Genomic DNA, 18,703 nt, shown 5'->3' with positions numbered 1-18,703 from the left:
TTTCCCATTAGAGAACATTTCTGGCATGGTTCTCTATTCCCTTCCTTATTTTGTCATTATTGTCTTCTGAAGCAGTGGTCTGGGCATGCTGTGTGTGGGCTTACCCATCTGGAACTTGGAATTTAGAGTGCTATCTTTTGGGTGAAAGTGAACACTATTATTTCCTAGCATAGCCGCATTAGGAATTTCCGTTTGATCTGATGGTTCCTGTTGGCTGATAAGAGTGCTGTTACCAGAATGCTCACCATGGGACCATTGAAATGTTCCTGCTCAGGTCACAGTGACCATCGGAAGAGGCATGAGGAGGAGGTGATTTTTCAGTTGTTGAGCTTCTGTAGGAAAACTGAAATCTTACATTCTGCTCTTCAGTAAATATGCCGAAAAATAAACAAACATATTAATTAAAACATAAACAAAAACCCAGGGCAGTGTAGAAAACACTAAAAAACATACAGCAAAATTCGAAATAGACAAATGAAACAAAACAGGCAAATAAAATAAAAATGTTTAATATTTATATGCTAAAGAATTTTTGGTTTTGAGAAAAAAAAGTCTTTCTTCTGACCAAAATAATAGTGATTTGTAAAAATCAAACCTACAGTTTAAAAATCAACTTTGGTTTTCTTTTCTGAAGGCTCTGTTCTGTTACCAGTGTAAGGCCTCTCAGAATGAGTGGTCATTTTTCCTGAGGCATCAGGCTTCCCTCGAAGGGCCTCTGCTTGCTGCTCTTGTCCAAGATTATGTCCTTAGTGGTTTAATGCTCCCCTTATCAGTCCCAAAACATTTCTGAGAGCATAGCAGGGAGGGACAGCTTAAATTAATAACCCCACACAGGTTGTTAAATTTCATCTTACAAAGGCAAAGCTTCTCATTTCCTTCACTGTGCTCTTGTACGTCTTGATTGTACACATCTCACATTGTTGGGATGCCTTTAAACAAATGTGCTTTGCTGAATTCAGAGCCACCGAAGTACGATCCTGATGACAATTTAGAGACATGATCACCAGCATTAGCTATGACGTGTATTTGGGTGAATATAGCAAACTATACAACAGAGAGTTTTCTGTTCCTTTAAATGTAATCTTTTATGTATGAGGTTTTCCAGAATGTTATTTATCAAAATGCTAACACACAGTGATTGTCTTTAGTGGAATGATTCAAGGAGAAAGTTCATTTTGAAAAAAAAAAAATCATTCCAAAATGCTGTAATACTTTGAGCGGGCAAGGAATCTGGGTGGCTTTTCATTGAAAATCCTCGGATAAGAATTGTCTTCTGGTAAATCTACTACCATGTGTTGTTGTCTGTCTGCCTTGACCACTGTCCCATGCTGAGCAAACTGAGCTGGCTTTGAGTAAGAAATGTACAGATGTACAAATGGTCACTGGGTGGTATGTACCTTTTCATGGATTAGGACACTCTACTCCCTGTGTAGTGGCATTGACACACTTTCCTGGCCTCAGCTGTATGTGATGAGAGTATCATTTTTGTCACGTTTACATAGAGAATATGTTTGCTACAAGAACAACATTGTAGAAGGAAATTAGCTTTTCTTGAGTGTTAGAGTGGCAATATGTACATGTTAGCTACCCTATGATTGTTAATTACATAATCTGATCTTTTACATTCTTATGTAATTTAAACTGAGTATTTTAAATTTAATTTAGATTAAAATGTTTGTGTATGTACATGCTAGTCACTGAATAAATATTAATGAAATAAAGACAGCAAAGTATTGCTCCAGCTTAAACTAATTGCTTCGAAGGGGTTGTTAATACTCAAAAATGGCTTGTACCTTTTCACCAGTTCCCCTGTAAATGTAATAGTAGTGAATGCACCAATATCTGCATCCTGCTGTAAAGCAAGGCATTACTTGTTATTATCATGGGAACATGCGTTAGAATCAGAGTCTAGTGTCTTTGTTTGTTTGTTTGTTTTGTTTAGAGCTATGAATCACTCACACGGTGTTTGTGCTGTTGGATGAGATATTTTTATCTCCTAGCCTCTGTTTAGTTGAGGGTTGAAACCTGGCTCATCCTTGAAGGAGCAGGAAGGATGACTGAGTCTCTCTACAGAGGCCACTAGGTGGTGCTCCTCTACCAGTTTCTGAGCAAGTTAACCTTAAACTATCAACTCCTCTGTGTGTGTATGTGTGTGTCTGTCTTATACTGTAGCCCATGGGATGGCACAGGAGCAAGGTATTCAAAGTACTGAATGTCAAAAGGTGTTTTTACAGCTTGGGTTTTCATTTAGCTATGTAAGCTGAGCTCTTTTCCTTTGGGGGAAGTTATATTTTTCTGTAATAAGCAAGACTAGTAACTACCAGTAAGTGCAACAAGTTTAAAGACTGTCTTCTAAAGTATTAAAACTGCTCATTTGAAAAGATGCTTATTAGTCTTTCTAGAGTATTGAGTCCTGGAATTTATGTGAAGGTGTTTGTATATTTTGATGCTATTGTTATTTGTCATTTTTTTAATGCTGTGTTTAAATCTACCGCGTTTGAAAACATTCCAATGTAGAATTCGTTTTTCATGAAGAATTTCGTGGAGGTTGTAAGAAAGGATTTATTTACTTGTGCAGGTTCTCCTTCCTATGTGTAATGAAGAATTTTTTTAAAAAGTATTAAATGGGAAAATTGTCCCTTTCAGTGCACTTTACTCTGGGCTGCATGGTGACTTGTTAGTCCATCTGCTCACCTCGCTTGGTCTGTCAGTTGTGGCCCCTGCTCTTCATGACAATAGTGAGACTAGACTCATCGTAAAGAAATGCCATTTTATTAATTTCTGTTGACTACTTTTAACTAACAATCAATGACTTTCTATAAATCAGAAGTATTTTAATACAAAAAAATTGGCTGAAGTATTGTGCATTCAATTAAATTTGTTCTTTTCCCTTTCTTTAACCGTATTTCACCTCTGTACACTTCTTACGGAGTTTGTTAAAATAATTGCTTTCCCAGGTAAAAACAATCCCATCGGTTCCCGTCTTAAAGCAGTTGGTTATTGAGGAGAGTGAGACTGTAATAATGCAAAAATAACTGAGGGTCACATGAATGCTCAACTTAGGCATCCTGCAGAGAGAATGAGAGAGAGAGAAATAAGAGTTTTAGGGTTCTCTCTTCAAATGGCCCCAATGAGCAGAAGTGGGCCTTGCTTAAGCCGGAAGCCAGGAAGAAGGAGCTGGGAGCTTCATTAGGGTTTCCCAAGAATTTTGACCATCTTTGCTGCTTTCCAACCCACATTATCAGGAAGCTTCATTGACACACCCATATGGGATGCTGGCTGTTGTTGCAGGCACTAGCTTAACTCACTATGCCACAGGGTCTGCCCCAAATTAGTGAGTTATTTTGCTCAGAATAACTTTTCTGTATGAAAAAAAATCATCTTGTGGTAGATGCTGTTACTCCCAGTCTCTCTTCATATCCTGCAGCTGCTTCTGTTGTCATCTGAAGACTAGCAGTAGTCTCACGCACGTGGCAGGGCAATGATGGTGGAAGATTTGTGTTTGAGGGTTAAGTTGAACATTCCTCCTCCCCATTTGAGTGTGCTGAGTGAGAGCCAGTGCAGGAACTGTTAGAAGTCACATGTGACGGGTGTAATAAGGAGAAAAAGAAAAGAATTGCCCAGTAGGGATGTGTACTTCAGAATTGATTCGTAGGTTGCACTTTTCCTTTTTTCCTTCTGCTAGTGTGATTGATTGATCATAGCCTTAATTTAATGTCTGGAGAAGTAAGAAATTGTGTACCAATGTAAACAAAGCAAAAAGATGTAAAGAACATAAGATGTTAGAATGATTTGCTTTTATTTTCACAATAGACAGAAATACATGTAAAAAGAATGTGGAGAGGATAAACATTTTGATAGGGTGGTCGCACAGCACAGTGAAGGCAGACGAGCTCTGGAAACAGCACTGCAAACCACCTTCAGGTCTCAGCATAATGTTAAATAAATCATGCCCTTCTCTATTCTGTGTTTGCCATGAGTCACTAGTGTACTTTGATCCCTTCTTGCTCATTGAGTTAATTAAAGATCTGTGGAATTTTGTTAATGAAAGTGCAAGCTAGGTTTATAGTTTAAGAAATCCTGAGAAGTTGTTGCAGATTCTAAAGGCAGCTGTGAACTTTTATATGCTCTTATTTAGAGACAGATTTTTTTTAAAGATATTTTAAATTTTTATTGGAAAGGCAGGTATACAAAGAGGAGAAGAGACAGAGAGGAAGATCTTGTGTCCAATGGTTCACTCCTCAAGTGACCGCAATGGCTGGAGCTGAGCCAATCTGAAGCCAGGAGCCAGGAGCTCTTCCGGTTCTCCCATGCAGGTGCAGGGTCCCAAGGCCTTGGGCTGTCCTCCACTGCCCTCCGAGACCACAAGCAGGGAGCTGAATGGGAAGTGGGACCACCAGGATTAGAACCGGCGACCATATCGGATCCCGGCATGTGCAAGGTGAGGACCTTAACCACTACGCTATAGTGCTGGGCCCTAGAGACAGAATTTTCAAATAGAATTGATATATAAATATTTCAGTTTTCAATTGTGTATTTTATTACACAGGATGTGTTTTTGATTGCTGTCAGTGCATCTAAAACCACTCGTGATTCATTGATCACAAATGCATCCATCCTTGTGGTAGTACAGTGCTTTTACTTTTTTATATCTGTAGATATTCTAAGAATTTTTACAGTTGTGAATCCTCTTTCTGTAACCTAATAGAGAAAGAAATGAATTTTGGAATAGCTAAAATTGCCCCTGGCCATTCTATGACCTCTGGTTTGTATTGGACAAGTGAACCAAGTACTGGCAAAGTATTTCCTGAGTGAAGAACATTATTTTGAAAGGGAATTTACACTGTACTGATGACTGAGCTCACGCCTTTCTGTATTTGGCCGAATCCATACTATTCTGTTTAGAAGACTCCATACGCTTTAAAATTTGTACCTGAAGGCAAATAATAGTGAACTTGAAAGCCAACGATTATAGTTTTGAAGGGTACATCAATTCTGAAAATAGAGTGGTTTCACTGTGGTATTCCATCTGAAGAGTTGAATCAAGTGGGGAGGAATACAATCAGATTTCCTATTTCTGAGAAGGCACATGCTCTTATCGGCACTGATGTTATCAAATGTACTGCATACTAACAACACAATTACTGAGAGATGTGGGGTCTGCAGCTTGTGCTCTAAGATCTTTCAGATTCCGATTTAGTTAATGTCAGCAGTATTAATAAGCAACATCACTTTCTTTCTAAAGCAATCAGGGGCATATTTGACAGCCCTCTGTTAATGCATTTTGGAAAATGTAAAGACATATTGATCATCTTCTGACACATTAAAAGAAAAAGTAACATTGTGAAGGCAATAAAAACGTAATTATGTTTCACATCAACTCCTGTCTTGATTTATTCACATGTTCAGCTATTTTAAAGATAAATCATTTAAAAATATTAACATTGATAATGATTAGCAAATGTATTGTTCAAACATAGTTGAAGAAAAATTTGCTTTGAGTGGTGAATTGACCTGAAGGAGGAATAAGAGATACCACAAATGACACAATTATGTTGTTACATATTTTCCCATTGTTTAACAAGTCTAATATAAAATTTTGCAATATCATTAAGATAATGCTCCTCAGAATTTCAGCATGCACATGTTGCCAAGTTTGTAAGCTTTTAAAATAAGTAGTGTTTTTAAAAGAAGTACATTAGTAGCTGCATAGTACTTAACTGTCAGAATGATTTGCTACAGGGACTAGATCCCATTGCAAGCTGTCAAATTTGTATATTGCTGCAATACCAAACCGTAAAATCTTTCGAGTAAAATGGAAAATGTCAGATGGGCATGACTACAAATAATACACTTTTTGAAGGATGCAGATGTCTATTGAAGAAAATGTGTACATGCACGAAAATGTGATCTGGTTAGTATGGATTTTTCTTTATCTGTTGAGAGAAAAACTGTGAGGCAAAAGGAAATTGATTAGTGCTTTTAAAGTTTTTAGTTTTGATCTCATTTTTCCTGGGGACTAATTTCTAAAATGTCTTAGATAAGTAGCCTCAGAGAGGTGATGATGAAAGAGTATCGTAGGAGAGCAATCTGAGTTTTCAGTTTTGCCTCGCCGAATGGTTCCTTTGTTCCCTGATCTTGTCTGTGTGAGCAGTGATCAGTTGTTGCTGCAGGTTTTAGCTGAGTGAGTCAGCTGATGTTGCTGTTCCAGAGGCAGGATCACCCCCTTGACTCCTGTACCAACTGGGTCACAACCAGCATTGCATGCCAAATAGAGGCAGCTGTTTGAATACTCGAAATAATCCACGGGGTTTTGCTTAGTCAGCATGATGGAAAGCAGAGAGGTTACATTTTGGGAAAAATCCAATCATTATAATGGTTGCTGGGAAGAAAGGACTTATAAAGTATTTTTTTTTTTTTTGCTACATAAAAAAACTTATTACTCCTCCCCTAGAAAAATGCTTTTTTTAAAAAATAAGATTTATTTATTTTTATTGCAAAGTCAGATATACAGAAATGAGGAGACACAGAGAGGAAGATCTTCCGTCCGATGATTCACTCCCCAGGTGACTGCAACGGCCAGTACTGCGCTGATCCAAAGGCAGGAGCCAGGAACCTCCTCCAGGTCTCCCACAGGGTCCCAAGGCTTTGGAGCGTCCTCAACTGCTTTTCCAGGCCACAATCAGGGAGCTGGATGGGAAGTGGAGCAGCAGGGATTGAAATCGGCGCCAGGGAACTTGAGCATTTTTTCATATGTTTATTTGCCATTTGGGTTTGTTCCTTTGTGAAGTGTTTGCCCATTTCCCGTGCCCATTTCTTGAGTGGCTTGTTTGTTTTGACATTTTGGTTGTTTTGTAGCTCTTTGTATATTCTGGAGATCAGCCCTCTATCACCTATGTCGTGTGCGAAGATCTTCTCCCATTCTGTGGGTTGCCTTTTTACTTTGTTGATTGTTTCTCTAGCTGTACAGAAGCTTCTTAGTTTGATGAGGTCCCAATTGTTTATTTTGGTCTCGATTTCTACTGCATTTGGAGTCTTTTTTAGGAAGTGAGGGCCTACCCCTAAGTGTTCCAGTGTGTTTCCAACATTTTCTTCCAAAAGTTTGAAGGTTTCTGGATGTAGGTTTAGATCTGTTATCCATTTAGATCTGATCTTAGTGTATGGTGAGAGATGTGGATCTATTTTTTTGTTTCTGCAGGCTATCAACCAGTTGTCCCAACAGCATTTATTGAACAGACCTTCCCATTTGCCTGGATTGTCGTTTGTCTTTTTGTCAAAGGTTATTTGGCTGTATCTGTGTGGGTTTCCTTCTGGTGTTTCTATTCTGCTCCATTGATCTTCCTCTCTATCTTTGTGCCAGTACCACGCTGTTTTGATAACCACTGCCCTATAGTATGTCCAGAGGTCCGGAACTGTGATTCCCCCTGCTAACTTTCTGTTCTTCAGGATGGTTCTAGCTATCCGTGGTTTTTTGTGCTTCCAGATGAACCTTTGGATCATTGTTTCCAGTTCCATGAAGAATGTTTTGGGCAATTTGATTGGGATTGCGTTGAATGTATATATTGCTTTTGGCAGTATAGACATTTTAATGATATTGATTTTACCTATCCAGGAGCATGGGATGTTACTCCATCTTTTGAGGTCTTGTTCAATTTCTTTTTTAAGTAGTTTGTAGTTTTCTTCAAATAAGTCTCCTACATTTTTGGTTAGATTTATTCCCAGATATTTCATACTTTTCTCTGTTATTTTGAATGGTATCTTGCTGGTTTAAAACATCAATGAGGTACCACCTAACACCAGTAAGACTGGCCCACATGAATAAAAGCACCAACAACACTTGTTGGCGAGGTTGCGGGGAAAAGGGAACCCTACTCCACTGCTGGTGGGGCTGCAGGCTGGTACAGCCTCTATGGAAATCAGTATGGAGAATATTCAAACAACTCAAATTCAACATACCGTATGATCCAGCAATAGCACTCCTAGGAATATATCCAGAACACTTGTTTTATGAGAAACCAACATGCACTCCTATGCTCATAGCAGCACAATCAGTAATTGCAAAAACATGGAAGCAACCAAAATGCCCATCAACAGAGGATTGGATAAGAAAGCTATGGTTCATCTACTCCATGGAATACTACTCAGCTATTAAAAAAAACAAAATGCAGTTCTTTGTGGCCAAATGGGCCAAACTGGAAACCATAATGCTAAGGGAAATGAGCCAATCCCAAAAGGTTAAATACCACATGTTTGCCTTAATTTAAGATGATATGATGTTATGTATAACATGTTATGTTTTGAATGTTATATGTTGTGTATAAACTAAGATTGAAGTATAGGTGAGGTGGTCACAGAAGGTGACTGGGAACTCGCATTTACTTTTAACATGTTGGTTACTCATTACTATGTCAATTAATTCCATAATGATGTAAATTTTTGCTGATAGTATGTTGGAGCTTTCAATTGACTGGGATGATGCTCTGCTGGCTCTGTCTTCAGACCAGAGAGGGTATACCTAAGAAGCCGTTGGACTTGACTGGACAATAAGATGCTGGACTCTATGTTTGGTATACGCTTGCAATGGGGGAATCTCAACTGAACTTGAGCTGTGGTTATGCAACAAGGTGGAGGAATCCACCATGGTGGGAGGGGTGGGGAGAACCCAAGTATCTATGTAATTGTGTCACATAATACAATGTAATTACTGAAGTTAAATAATAAATATTAAAAAAAAAAAAAAAAAAAAGAAATCGGCGCCAATATGGGATCCTGGCATGTACAAGGCGAGGACTTCAGCCACTAGACCACCGTGCCAGGCCCCTAGAATAATGCTTTTTAAAAATCAGTAAGAATGTTAGGATATTTTTGTTTGTTTGTTTGAAGCAAGAACCACTCCTGATTAATTGAACATATGTTGCTGGGCTATCTTGTAGACGCGGTCCCAGAGTTTAGCAACATCATCTTTTTTTTTTTTTTAAAGGTTTATTCATTTTATTACAAAGTCAGATATATACAGAGAGGAGAAGAGACAGAGAGGAAGATCTTCCATCCGATGATTCACTCCCCAAGTGAGCCGCAACAGCCGGTGAGCGCCGATCCGAAGCCAGGAACCTGGAACCTCTTCCGGGTCTCCCACCCGGGTGTAGGGTCCCAATGCATTGGGCCGTCCTCGACTGCTTTCCCAGGCCACAAGCAGGGAGCTGGATGGGAAGTGGAGCTGCCGGGATTAGAACCGGTGCCCATATGGGATCCCGGGGCGTTCAAGGTGAGGACTTTAGCCGCTAGGCCATGCCGCCGGGCCAGCAACATTATCTTTAACATGAGTTCTTGATTGGATACAGATACCAGAGTATCAGCCAACAAGGGGCTTATGGATGGCAATATCAAAGATTTTCTACATTCATTTGTCATTCTTCAGGTCCAGTAATTATAAGAAACCTCTGTCAAATGGAGATTTAGAGGGCAGGCTCTGGTTTCAGACTGAGCCCTGTGACCTTCATTTAGGCAAATTTGTTCAGATTAACTCCTGAATCTCATCTGTGAAGAGGGATGGTTGTGAGGATGACATGAAAAAGCGAAGACACTGGTTTATATCATTTACGTTTAGGGAAACTTAGTAGTGTTAGCTATTTTCTCATGAAATTACTCCCGTGCACCCCTATGCCTCTGCCTACCTTTTTTTTTTCTATATTGATGAGAACTTAAGTATATTACTCAACGTTTTGGAAGTTTGTAAACTAGCAAAATTGTTCTGAATGGAGTTGCATTAAATAGGCATGTTCTGCCATCTCCTTAGGACCAGGGCATGGTGGAGTTCTTTCCAAATTGACCAACTCCCTCTCCAGTTAGTACAGCAAGCTATAAGATAAATAGGTTCCTAATCTCTAAAACAGGAGTTCAGAAATACAGCTATTTGTCATTTCGTTCAAATCACTTTCCTGTGTAAACTCAGCGTTGAGGGTGGTTTTGCTGAACAGCAGCTTGTTGGCCTTGCATGGTGTAGTGGTCTTCAGTGGTTTGGATTCTTGAGAATGGTAGGGACTCTTGAGAACTCTTATTGGCTGCAATGCCTCTGGGGGTATTTCTCTCTGGTTTTTCTCTTTAGCTTTTTGCAAAATGAACCACACAACCTTTCAGACAGTGGTCCTTTGGGAATGTAGGGGCCAACAGAATCATCTAGTTTGTGCCATAGTCTATTGACTAAGTTGCTTTGACTCTTGGGGGCAATTAAATATTTGAAATGGAGTAGTTGTGGCCTGCAGACCCTGTTTTCAAGGCCTTTTCAGATATTTTGAACTGTTTTCATGTAAATTCAGCAGTGGTTATGTTAATGACATGCTGGTCAGTAAGTGATTTACTTTTTACTTGAGGGTTAGAAAGGCCTACTTTCTTGTATTTGTAAATTTCATTGATACATATATATATTCATATCAAGTATATATATATTTCAAGTATATATATATCAAGTATATGAATATATATGAATATATATCTGAATATATGAATATATATGAATATATATATATATATTCATATCAAATCCAGTTTGAAACTACCAACGTGATGCCATCTAACTCTCAGAATGCTTGGATATTCAACAATCACCTCCCAGAATCTGCTCCAGCTCACCTTTGGCACTGTATTACAAATTGAGCTGTCACATTAACTGTACTAGTAGTCATCATATGCTTCAAAATCAGACTCTTGGAATAAAAACAAAAAGCCAGTTTTGCTTGAGGTTCGTGATGATGTAAAATACTGTCGTGCCTCTTTCACTCTTCCATTTTCAGTATTCCATGCAACAGAATTGGAAGTACTCTAAGAGCGCTTCTGTTTCCTGGTGAAGTGATGGTTGTCTTGAGCAAAAGCAATTGCATTTTATGACACCTTGAAGAATGAATGACAAACATTTTTACTTGAGCTTTTGGTAGTTTTTTTTTTTTTTAATGACATGTGAACAACATTTGTTATCCATGAAAGAATTTGAGCTTTCTAATTGAAAGAATTTTAGATATTAATTATTGAGGCCCTTCGGTCTTTCGTAATGAAATGTGCAACATTTGGGAAATCATTGAACCTAAGTGAAGCAGTATTTTTCAATTGAGGGAGAGAGTGTTCCATCCCCTTTGTTCACCCCACTGATGGCTGCAGTGGCCACCGCCAGGAACTCCATCTACATCTCCCACGTGAGTTACCTTTGCACAAGCACCTGAGTCATCTGCCACTGTCTTCCAAGGCCCATTAATGAAGAGTTAGACCACAAGTGGATCGGCCAGAATACAACCAATACCCATATGGGATGCTCATGGCAGCTTTACCTGTCAAACCACAATGATAGGCCCACTTCATACTTTTGAAGTTGGAACATGATGGTCAAGAGAGATTGTATTAGCTCTGGAAATGTCAAGTTTTCTGTTAGAGGAAAGGAACTTAAATAAATTGGTAATGAAAACAATCCTGTAGAGAGAAAATGATTTGATTCACAAAATGAGAATCAATAAGAAAGTCAAATGTTTTTATGAAAGATAAATGTTTTCTACAATCAATAAAAACATGTGACAGAATGTTCTCAACCCCATCATAATGCATTTAAGAGTCCACTTAAAAAGTATTAGTTTTAAATTTTCTGTGGTAAATTATTTTCTAAAATGTAGTTGCCATTAGGATAAACGTTTAAATTGTGGATTTTTTCTTAGAAATATAAAATGCATGTCATCTTACTTTAGAGCAAAGTATTTTCTGTACATTAATGAAAAAAACTAGTCAAGGTAACTGCTTTACACTACAGGATTAGTATTTAAGGCTAATGGAAACTTTTGGAATTATTCCCTCATAGCCATCTGCTGCTCATAAGTAATTTAATAAAGTCATCTGTTTTAATGTTCATTTGTTTTGGACAAAGCAACAAAATATTATGAGATGTCTTTACTAAATAACAGACATTTTTCTGCAAAAAACTATCATGACATTCTGGCAAAGGTATAATTTTAATAAATTAATGATATTTCTGACCATAGCAGACTGAACTTCATCTCATTGTTACAGTGATGAATTGACTGTGTCAAAGTTTGTACTCTAGCCTGGTAGAATATTTTACTCTGAAAGTTTAATTCTCATTTTTTAATTATGAAAGCAGTGGTAGTGTCTGAGCAGCGTGTAATATGCTGGCTCTTTGGCATGATTTATTTCAGTGAGTGTCACTTGTTGCTGTGTTTAATGATTGCTGACCCATATGTGAAGTGTACTTAGTCACTGTAGTTTAGGGGTAGGCAAGAATTGAAAGAACACACCCTGAGCCTCAAGTCTTCTCAGTTGGTTCTAGCTTTCATGATGCCACAGCTTACCATTTCAGTGTTCTTGCTTTGCATGCAAATGAAGAGTAACTGATTTCTTTACTATCATGTATGTTTTTAAAAATAGCTTATTTGCTTTGCAGGCAGAGTAACACACAGGGGGAGTTACACACACACACACACACACACACACACACACACACACACACAGACACCAACCCTCCATCCACTGGTTCATTCCCCAAATGGCTGCCATGACTGACCCAAATCCACCAAACAGGAGCTCCTTCTAAGTCTCCCATATGGGTGCAGTAGTCCAAACACTTGGGCCATCCGCCACTGCTTTCCCAGGAAAACTATCAGTGAACGGGACCATAAGCAAAGCACTATGTGATAGAACTAATGCCCATATGGAACACCTGTGCTGTAGGTGGAGGCTTTTCCAGCTATGCCAAAAGCACCATATGTGATGTGCATGTAGTTTGTATATTTTTTAACATATTTTGTTTTATGATATAGTTCCATAGGTTCAGGAATTGCCTGTGCCCTTCCCCAAGGACCCCCCCCCCCGCCTCCACTGCACCCCGCATGGATTTCCCCTCTAGTTTTTCAATGGATGTCCTTCATGAACAGTCACAAGTCCATTGTGTTGTTGTCGAAGTTTTCCCCAACAGTGTAGACATGGACTTTGTCAGGGAGTCCATCATCTTACTGTTAGGATAGTTTCAGTTCTTTCACTGGGAATCCATCTCTCGTCTGTATACATAGAGATATACAGCACTTTGTCTTAATATCTGAACATATCAGTCCCTGCTACACTTCCATTGTATATCCCCTAAAACACAGAACCAGTGAGCACAGTCCACATTACGGTGAAAATAATACGTTTTCATCACCGTGAAGTTAATAACCATGCTACTAAAATAAAAATGCATCGCAGGAGTGATGAATACAGGAATCAAAAGCCTTTTTGTACGAATAGATGCAAGTGTGCGACTCTTAGGGTGCTGGGGGAATTACAGTGAATAACTAAAACTTCATTATTCATGATATGAAGCAAAACAGTGTTGAAATGGACATTTATCAATCTCCAGTGTTTGCAAGCAATCCATCTTTTATGGATGATCAATTAATGAATCACAAGAACTTAGAAGAAGGCTTAGTTGAACCATTTGAGTGTTCTTGCTTTGCATGCAAATGAAGAGTAACTGATTTCTTTACTATCACATACGTTTTTAAAAATAGCTTATTTACTTTGCAGGCAGAGTTACACACAGACGGGGGAGATACACACACACACACACACACACACACACACACAAAGACAGAGAGAGCTACCAATAACTAGTAAGTGCAAAAACGAAAGATTCACCGCAAAGTGGGCTTGTACTTTTCAGTAATCAACATCACCTCGCTTACATTTGAAAAGTTTTGATATCGTCTTCATGTATCAGTTCTGTTTGAAATCCTTTGAGGTTTTGAGAAAACTGTGGAAACGAGCATTTTCCTTTTATTCGCTTTCCATTTTTTTTATCCAATATGTGCTTACAGAGCTGACCACAGTGCCTGGTGTTTGGGTGTGGAGCATTGGATGGACAGGCCATTCCTCTCCTGGGTTTGTGTGGTGGAGTAACTCAGATATTGTACTTCCGAGGATGTCATTGGTTCTTGTTGCAGTTTTTGAAGACACATTATAAGGGTTCAACTAAGCCTTCTACTAAGTCATTTCTTCAGAGCTCTAATACTTATTTCTAGTTCCTTATTTCAGGATATTTATGCATTGTGGGTGATTTCTAAATGGTAAAGTAGTCTGCCAAGTATTAAGAGTATGTATTTTCCAGAAAGTATTATTTCAGAAATGTTAAACATGTATACGAAAATCTGAAGTTTTAGAGTAGTACTATTAATAACTAATGGAAAGTTATTCATGTTTATAACAAAATTAAATAAGGAGTGACGAAGCATTCCTAATGTGTACTGTTTCAGTCATCACTACTTGAGCACTTACATTATTAGATTTTTTGATAGTACAGTGTGAAAATCTTGATACTAAAACTTTGTGCCTTAAAAATTCTCTGTGGGAAGGAGGCATTACAATATCACTTCCTTTATTGTCTATTTCTTTGTCTCTCAAACCAATTTCTAAATTTTTTTGAATAATAAAGTGATCATTTCAAAATGTTATTTGGCAGGTCAGTTTACACCTAAGAGGTAAGTCAGTGGCCCACATATTTTTGTAAAAAAAGAAAATAACTTCTCTATGTGCTGTTTCCGTAAGACTCCTGTTTTTACAATTAGAAAATGGAAGAATATAGAAATTTCTTTTTGTCCTGGAAGGTTCAGCAGTTAATATATGTACATATTCAGGCTTTTCAATTTGGAGCAATCAATGTTTAATTTCAAAATTGTTTATCTTAGAGTGATAGCCTTAGAACTGTTGAGTCTCCACCCTGACAGTATTGCTATTTCTGTGCTCTTTGCCATCGGTTGGGTTTTTGCAGAACTCACAGCTTTGGCACCAACACAACCACAGACTTACTTTCTACACAGATAAGACATGACAGGCTTTTAAGTTCAGCTTGCTGTGCAGGTAGGCCGTGGCAGTCCACCTGCATTGGAGAACACACAGGCAAGATGTGCTCATCTTTAATCACATTCTATTTCTCATTGCAATATCCCAAGAAAATGACAGGCCAAGCTCACAGTTCAGGTTATCAGCCCAGTACATGCAAAGTGCAGGGCCTCCCACAGGAAGGTATAGCTCAGCCGTACTATTGAACATTTTACTTGTTAGAAGTTATGCTTGGAATATATAAGGATCATATAAACCTCTTGATTTTTATAAGGTTTATTTCCAAAGGCCTATGTTTGAATTAAAATAATGTATGCTTTTCAACAAAATTTTTATTAAAGTGAAGTTCATATAGCACAAAATGTAAATCATCTCAAGCTGTATGCCACTCTACAGAAATGACCACTGTAACATGTTGAAGTAATAATTTATTACTTTTTTTTTGTTTTCTGGAGGAAACAACTTGGAAAGATACAACATTTTGCCATGTGTAAGAATTAAGACTGCAAAAATTTCTTTTTGTATCAAATACTCACATATAGAGACGTAGATGTGTTTTATTAAAAATCCATTTCTTAGGATATTTGTATTTTCTCCTCCTTTGATCTTACTATAAATCCACTAGCATTCCTGGCCACACTTCTGGTTACCTCTGTTACGTTGCACAATGAGCATTTTATTTAGAATCTAATCACTGAAGGTGCTGCTGTCTGTTCCTCATTTGTGCCATTTGCTATGCAACATAAGAGCATTTGAATGTAATAATAATGAGTGTGAGCTTGGGAGTCCAGTCGTCTGGGTTCCCATCTCACTATGCCGTGTTCCACTTATCTCACAAAAAGCTACCCTCCCAAAACCCTGTTTTGGGTTTTTACAGAAGCTGCTGTTGGTATTTCTTCTCTCTGTTTGCCCACCTCATCTAGATTCCTCTACAAGTTTCTCTTGCTTTATTTCTATCTATGCGAAGCTTTCCTCTCACACTCTCTCTTGTCTACGTTCTGACTGAGCATTCATACAACAGAAATCACCATTGTGGTACCTTGTAGCATTGCTGTGAGTAAAATAATGAATTACTACGATAGCTCACAAATGTTTATTTAACATTTTTTTTTTTTTTATATATAATCCATTTTATTGTATTGTTGTTGACAATCTTTACATAGTTAACTATAGTTGAAGGAAAATCAAGAAAGAGAAGGAAAAAAAAAAAAAAGGTTCGGGGGGATAGGGAGGTGGGCAATGCTATTATGTCCATATTGTTTCCATCATGTATCTGAGGTAAAAGGGGATATTGAGGGAGAAGCCCCACCCGGTTTCCCGCCCACCCCAAGTCCCATATGTGGGGCATGCTCTGAGATATGTGCTCAAGTGGAGTTAATAGTTCTCCAGTTATGAGTCACTGCCAGTTTCGCTCGATGAGGTGGTCCACTGATTGATATGGTCCATCATGAAGTCTCCATTTGTCCCATATTTCGCTGCCAACATGTAGCTGAGATGAATGATTGTCCTATTCTGTCTTCTGTCTTTTCTTGGTTAGAATTCTGAGTCCAGCAGTTCAAGTGGGGAGATCTCCAAAGATACTTTGAGGTATTCCCAGACCAGATTCTTGTATGTTCTAGCAAGCACAGGGCCCGGCACAGTCCATCACCCTGATCAGCTGGTGGTTTCAATTGCTGTGTTGGTTCTGTTTTCAGTCCCGAGTTGCACTGGAACCAATGGGTGTTGCAGTCCAGTCTGGTTCGGCCCTTACATCAACCAGTGGGAGCTGCAGCCTAGTCGGGGCGACCCACAATAACCCCCACCAAGCCTGCCCCCTACCCTGGTTTGCCAATTTGTGTAGCAGAAGACCAGTCTGTCCCCCATCCCATTTGGCTCTGGTACTTGTCAATGGGTATTAAAGCTTAGTTCTATCTAATCGACTCAACCATCCAGCCCTCACAGATGTTGTTGAGTGCCTCTGTCTAGCCATCCCAGCCCCCGTCCTAGTTTTCATGCCCTCCCACGGGAATAGTGACCCAAGAAGGGGGAACCCACTTTTTCCCTCCCAGGTCTCTCTGTCCCGGTTTATGCACTCTTTAGGTGGTCCTGTGATTTGACTCGACAGTATTAGTCCCCAGTGCCAGCTTCTGCCAGCTGATGCTGTGGCCCTGATCTTGTCCACATGCAGCGCACAGGTGTTGTAGCCTTGCTTAGTCGTGTCTGTCTCTATCCCAGCCAACACTCTCCAGTGGGAGTGGTTGTCCAGCGAGGGGACCAGCCCCTTAACCCCCCCGCCAGCTCTGCCCCTCCCTTCCTGGATCTCACGTGTGCTGGATGGGTGTTGCATTCATATCCAGTACAGGCAACCACGCCCTGGCGTTCCAGAATGTGTACTGGTTTTGTCGCAACCAAACCCGGCCCATTCCACACTCTGTTCTGGTGATCGGATTTGCCAGAGGATGACATGAACTGATTCAGCCTGGCCTGCTCCTGACCCATGCCGAATGCATGCCAGTGGGAAACTTTCCATGGCCTATTCTGGGCTGTTTCCAATCATGCTTCTCGCGCTTACCTGCAGGGACTGTGTCCTGCCAGAGGAGTTGCCCAGGCTCCTCCATCAGAACCCCTCCCAATGCCAGATTTTGCGCTTGCCAGGGGGTTCTTGAGCCAACCCTACTCAGTTCACGTCCTGTCCTAGCAGGAACAGTGGCTTTTCCTGGCTGGCTTTCACCCCATTCTGACTCTTGTTGTTGGATGTTTCAGCCCAGCCATGGCTCGTCCATACCCACATACAGCTCACACATGGCTCAGAAGGGGATTGAGACCCAGCCTAGTCAGTCCCACATCTACCCTGTTTCTCCATAACACCAGATGGTGCTGGGATCTGAACCGGCCTGGTGCATCCAATCCCAGCCCACACTAGTGCCTCGGGTGACTGCAACTGTTTCCTAGATAGAACGCAGCCCCCATTCCAGCACATACACCCCTTGGTGGGAACCTCATCCCAGCTGTGGCTTCCCAGATTGGGACCGTTCCTAGCTGTAAATCACACACCTGCACGTGGTTGCTCCGAGGACCATTAGGTGCCAGCCTGCTACACAAGCCGGAGCTTATCTTTTACTTGATAGGTGTTCAAAGCTCAGCATTGTTAAGGGATTGGAAGTTCTTCAAAGGAAGAGTTACTGGCATTGGGAATCTTTAGGATTGACTCAGATCCCAGAAACAGTGGGGTCACTCTAGAGCTATCTCAGCAGCGATTCAGATGTCCAATACCCCAGAGCTCCCCGGCCGGGCGGCCAGTAGGCACAGCCTGGCGCCAAATGGCGCACTGGCCGCCCTGGCCCAGCCCGCCATGAGCCATGGGCACATGGCGGACTGGGTTCGGGATCCGAGCTAGACGTCCTCTCCCGCAGCCCTCGGCTCGCCTCTGGCAGCCGGAAGTTAAATCCTGCAGGCCCGAGGTTGCGCCCCTCCCCAATCCCGTTCACCCACCACCCAATGAGGGTGTTGGGTGGGTCCCGGACATGCCCAGTCACGGAGGCCTCCCCCCTCGGCGTACTCACCCCAGAAGGAAGCAGGCCGCACCCAGGCATGTCCGGGCCCAGCCCGCCATGAGCCATGGGCACATGGCGGACTGGGTTCGGGATCCGAGCTAGACGTCCTCTCCCGCAGCCCTCGGCTCGCCTCTGGCAGCCGGAAGTTAAATCCTGCAGGCCCGAGGTTGCGCCCCTCCCCAATCCCGTTCACCCACCACCCAATGAGGGTGTTGGGTGGGTCCCGGACATGCCCAGTCACGGAGGCCTCCCCCCTCGGCGTACTCACCCCAGAAGGAAGCAGGCCGCACCCAGGCATGTCCGGG

At 40.6% G+C, this 18,703-nt stretch overlaps 1 protein-coding gene across 6 annotated transcripts in view; it reads left to right on the top strand.

Moving 5' to 3' along the window:
* Positions 1-18,703, top strand: part of KDM4C (lysine demethylase 4C) — a 325,582-nt gene that overhangs the window by 196,567 nt on the left and 110,312 nt on the right. The window lies entirely within an intron of this gene.

The sequence above is a fragment of the Ochotona princeps genome, chromosome 14, assembly GCF_030435755.1.
Source record: "Ochotona princeps isolate mOchPri1 chromosome 14, mOchPri1.hap1, whole genome shotgun sequence".
Classification (NCBI taxonomy): domain Eukaryota; kingdom Metazoa; phylum Chordata; class Mammalia; order Lagomorpha; family Ochotonidae; genus Ochotona; species Ochotona princeps.
The sequence above is the reverse complement of the archived record's forward strand: the minus strand, read 5'-3'. Positions and strand labels throughout refer to the sequence as shown.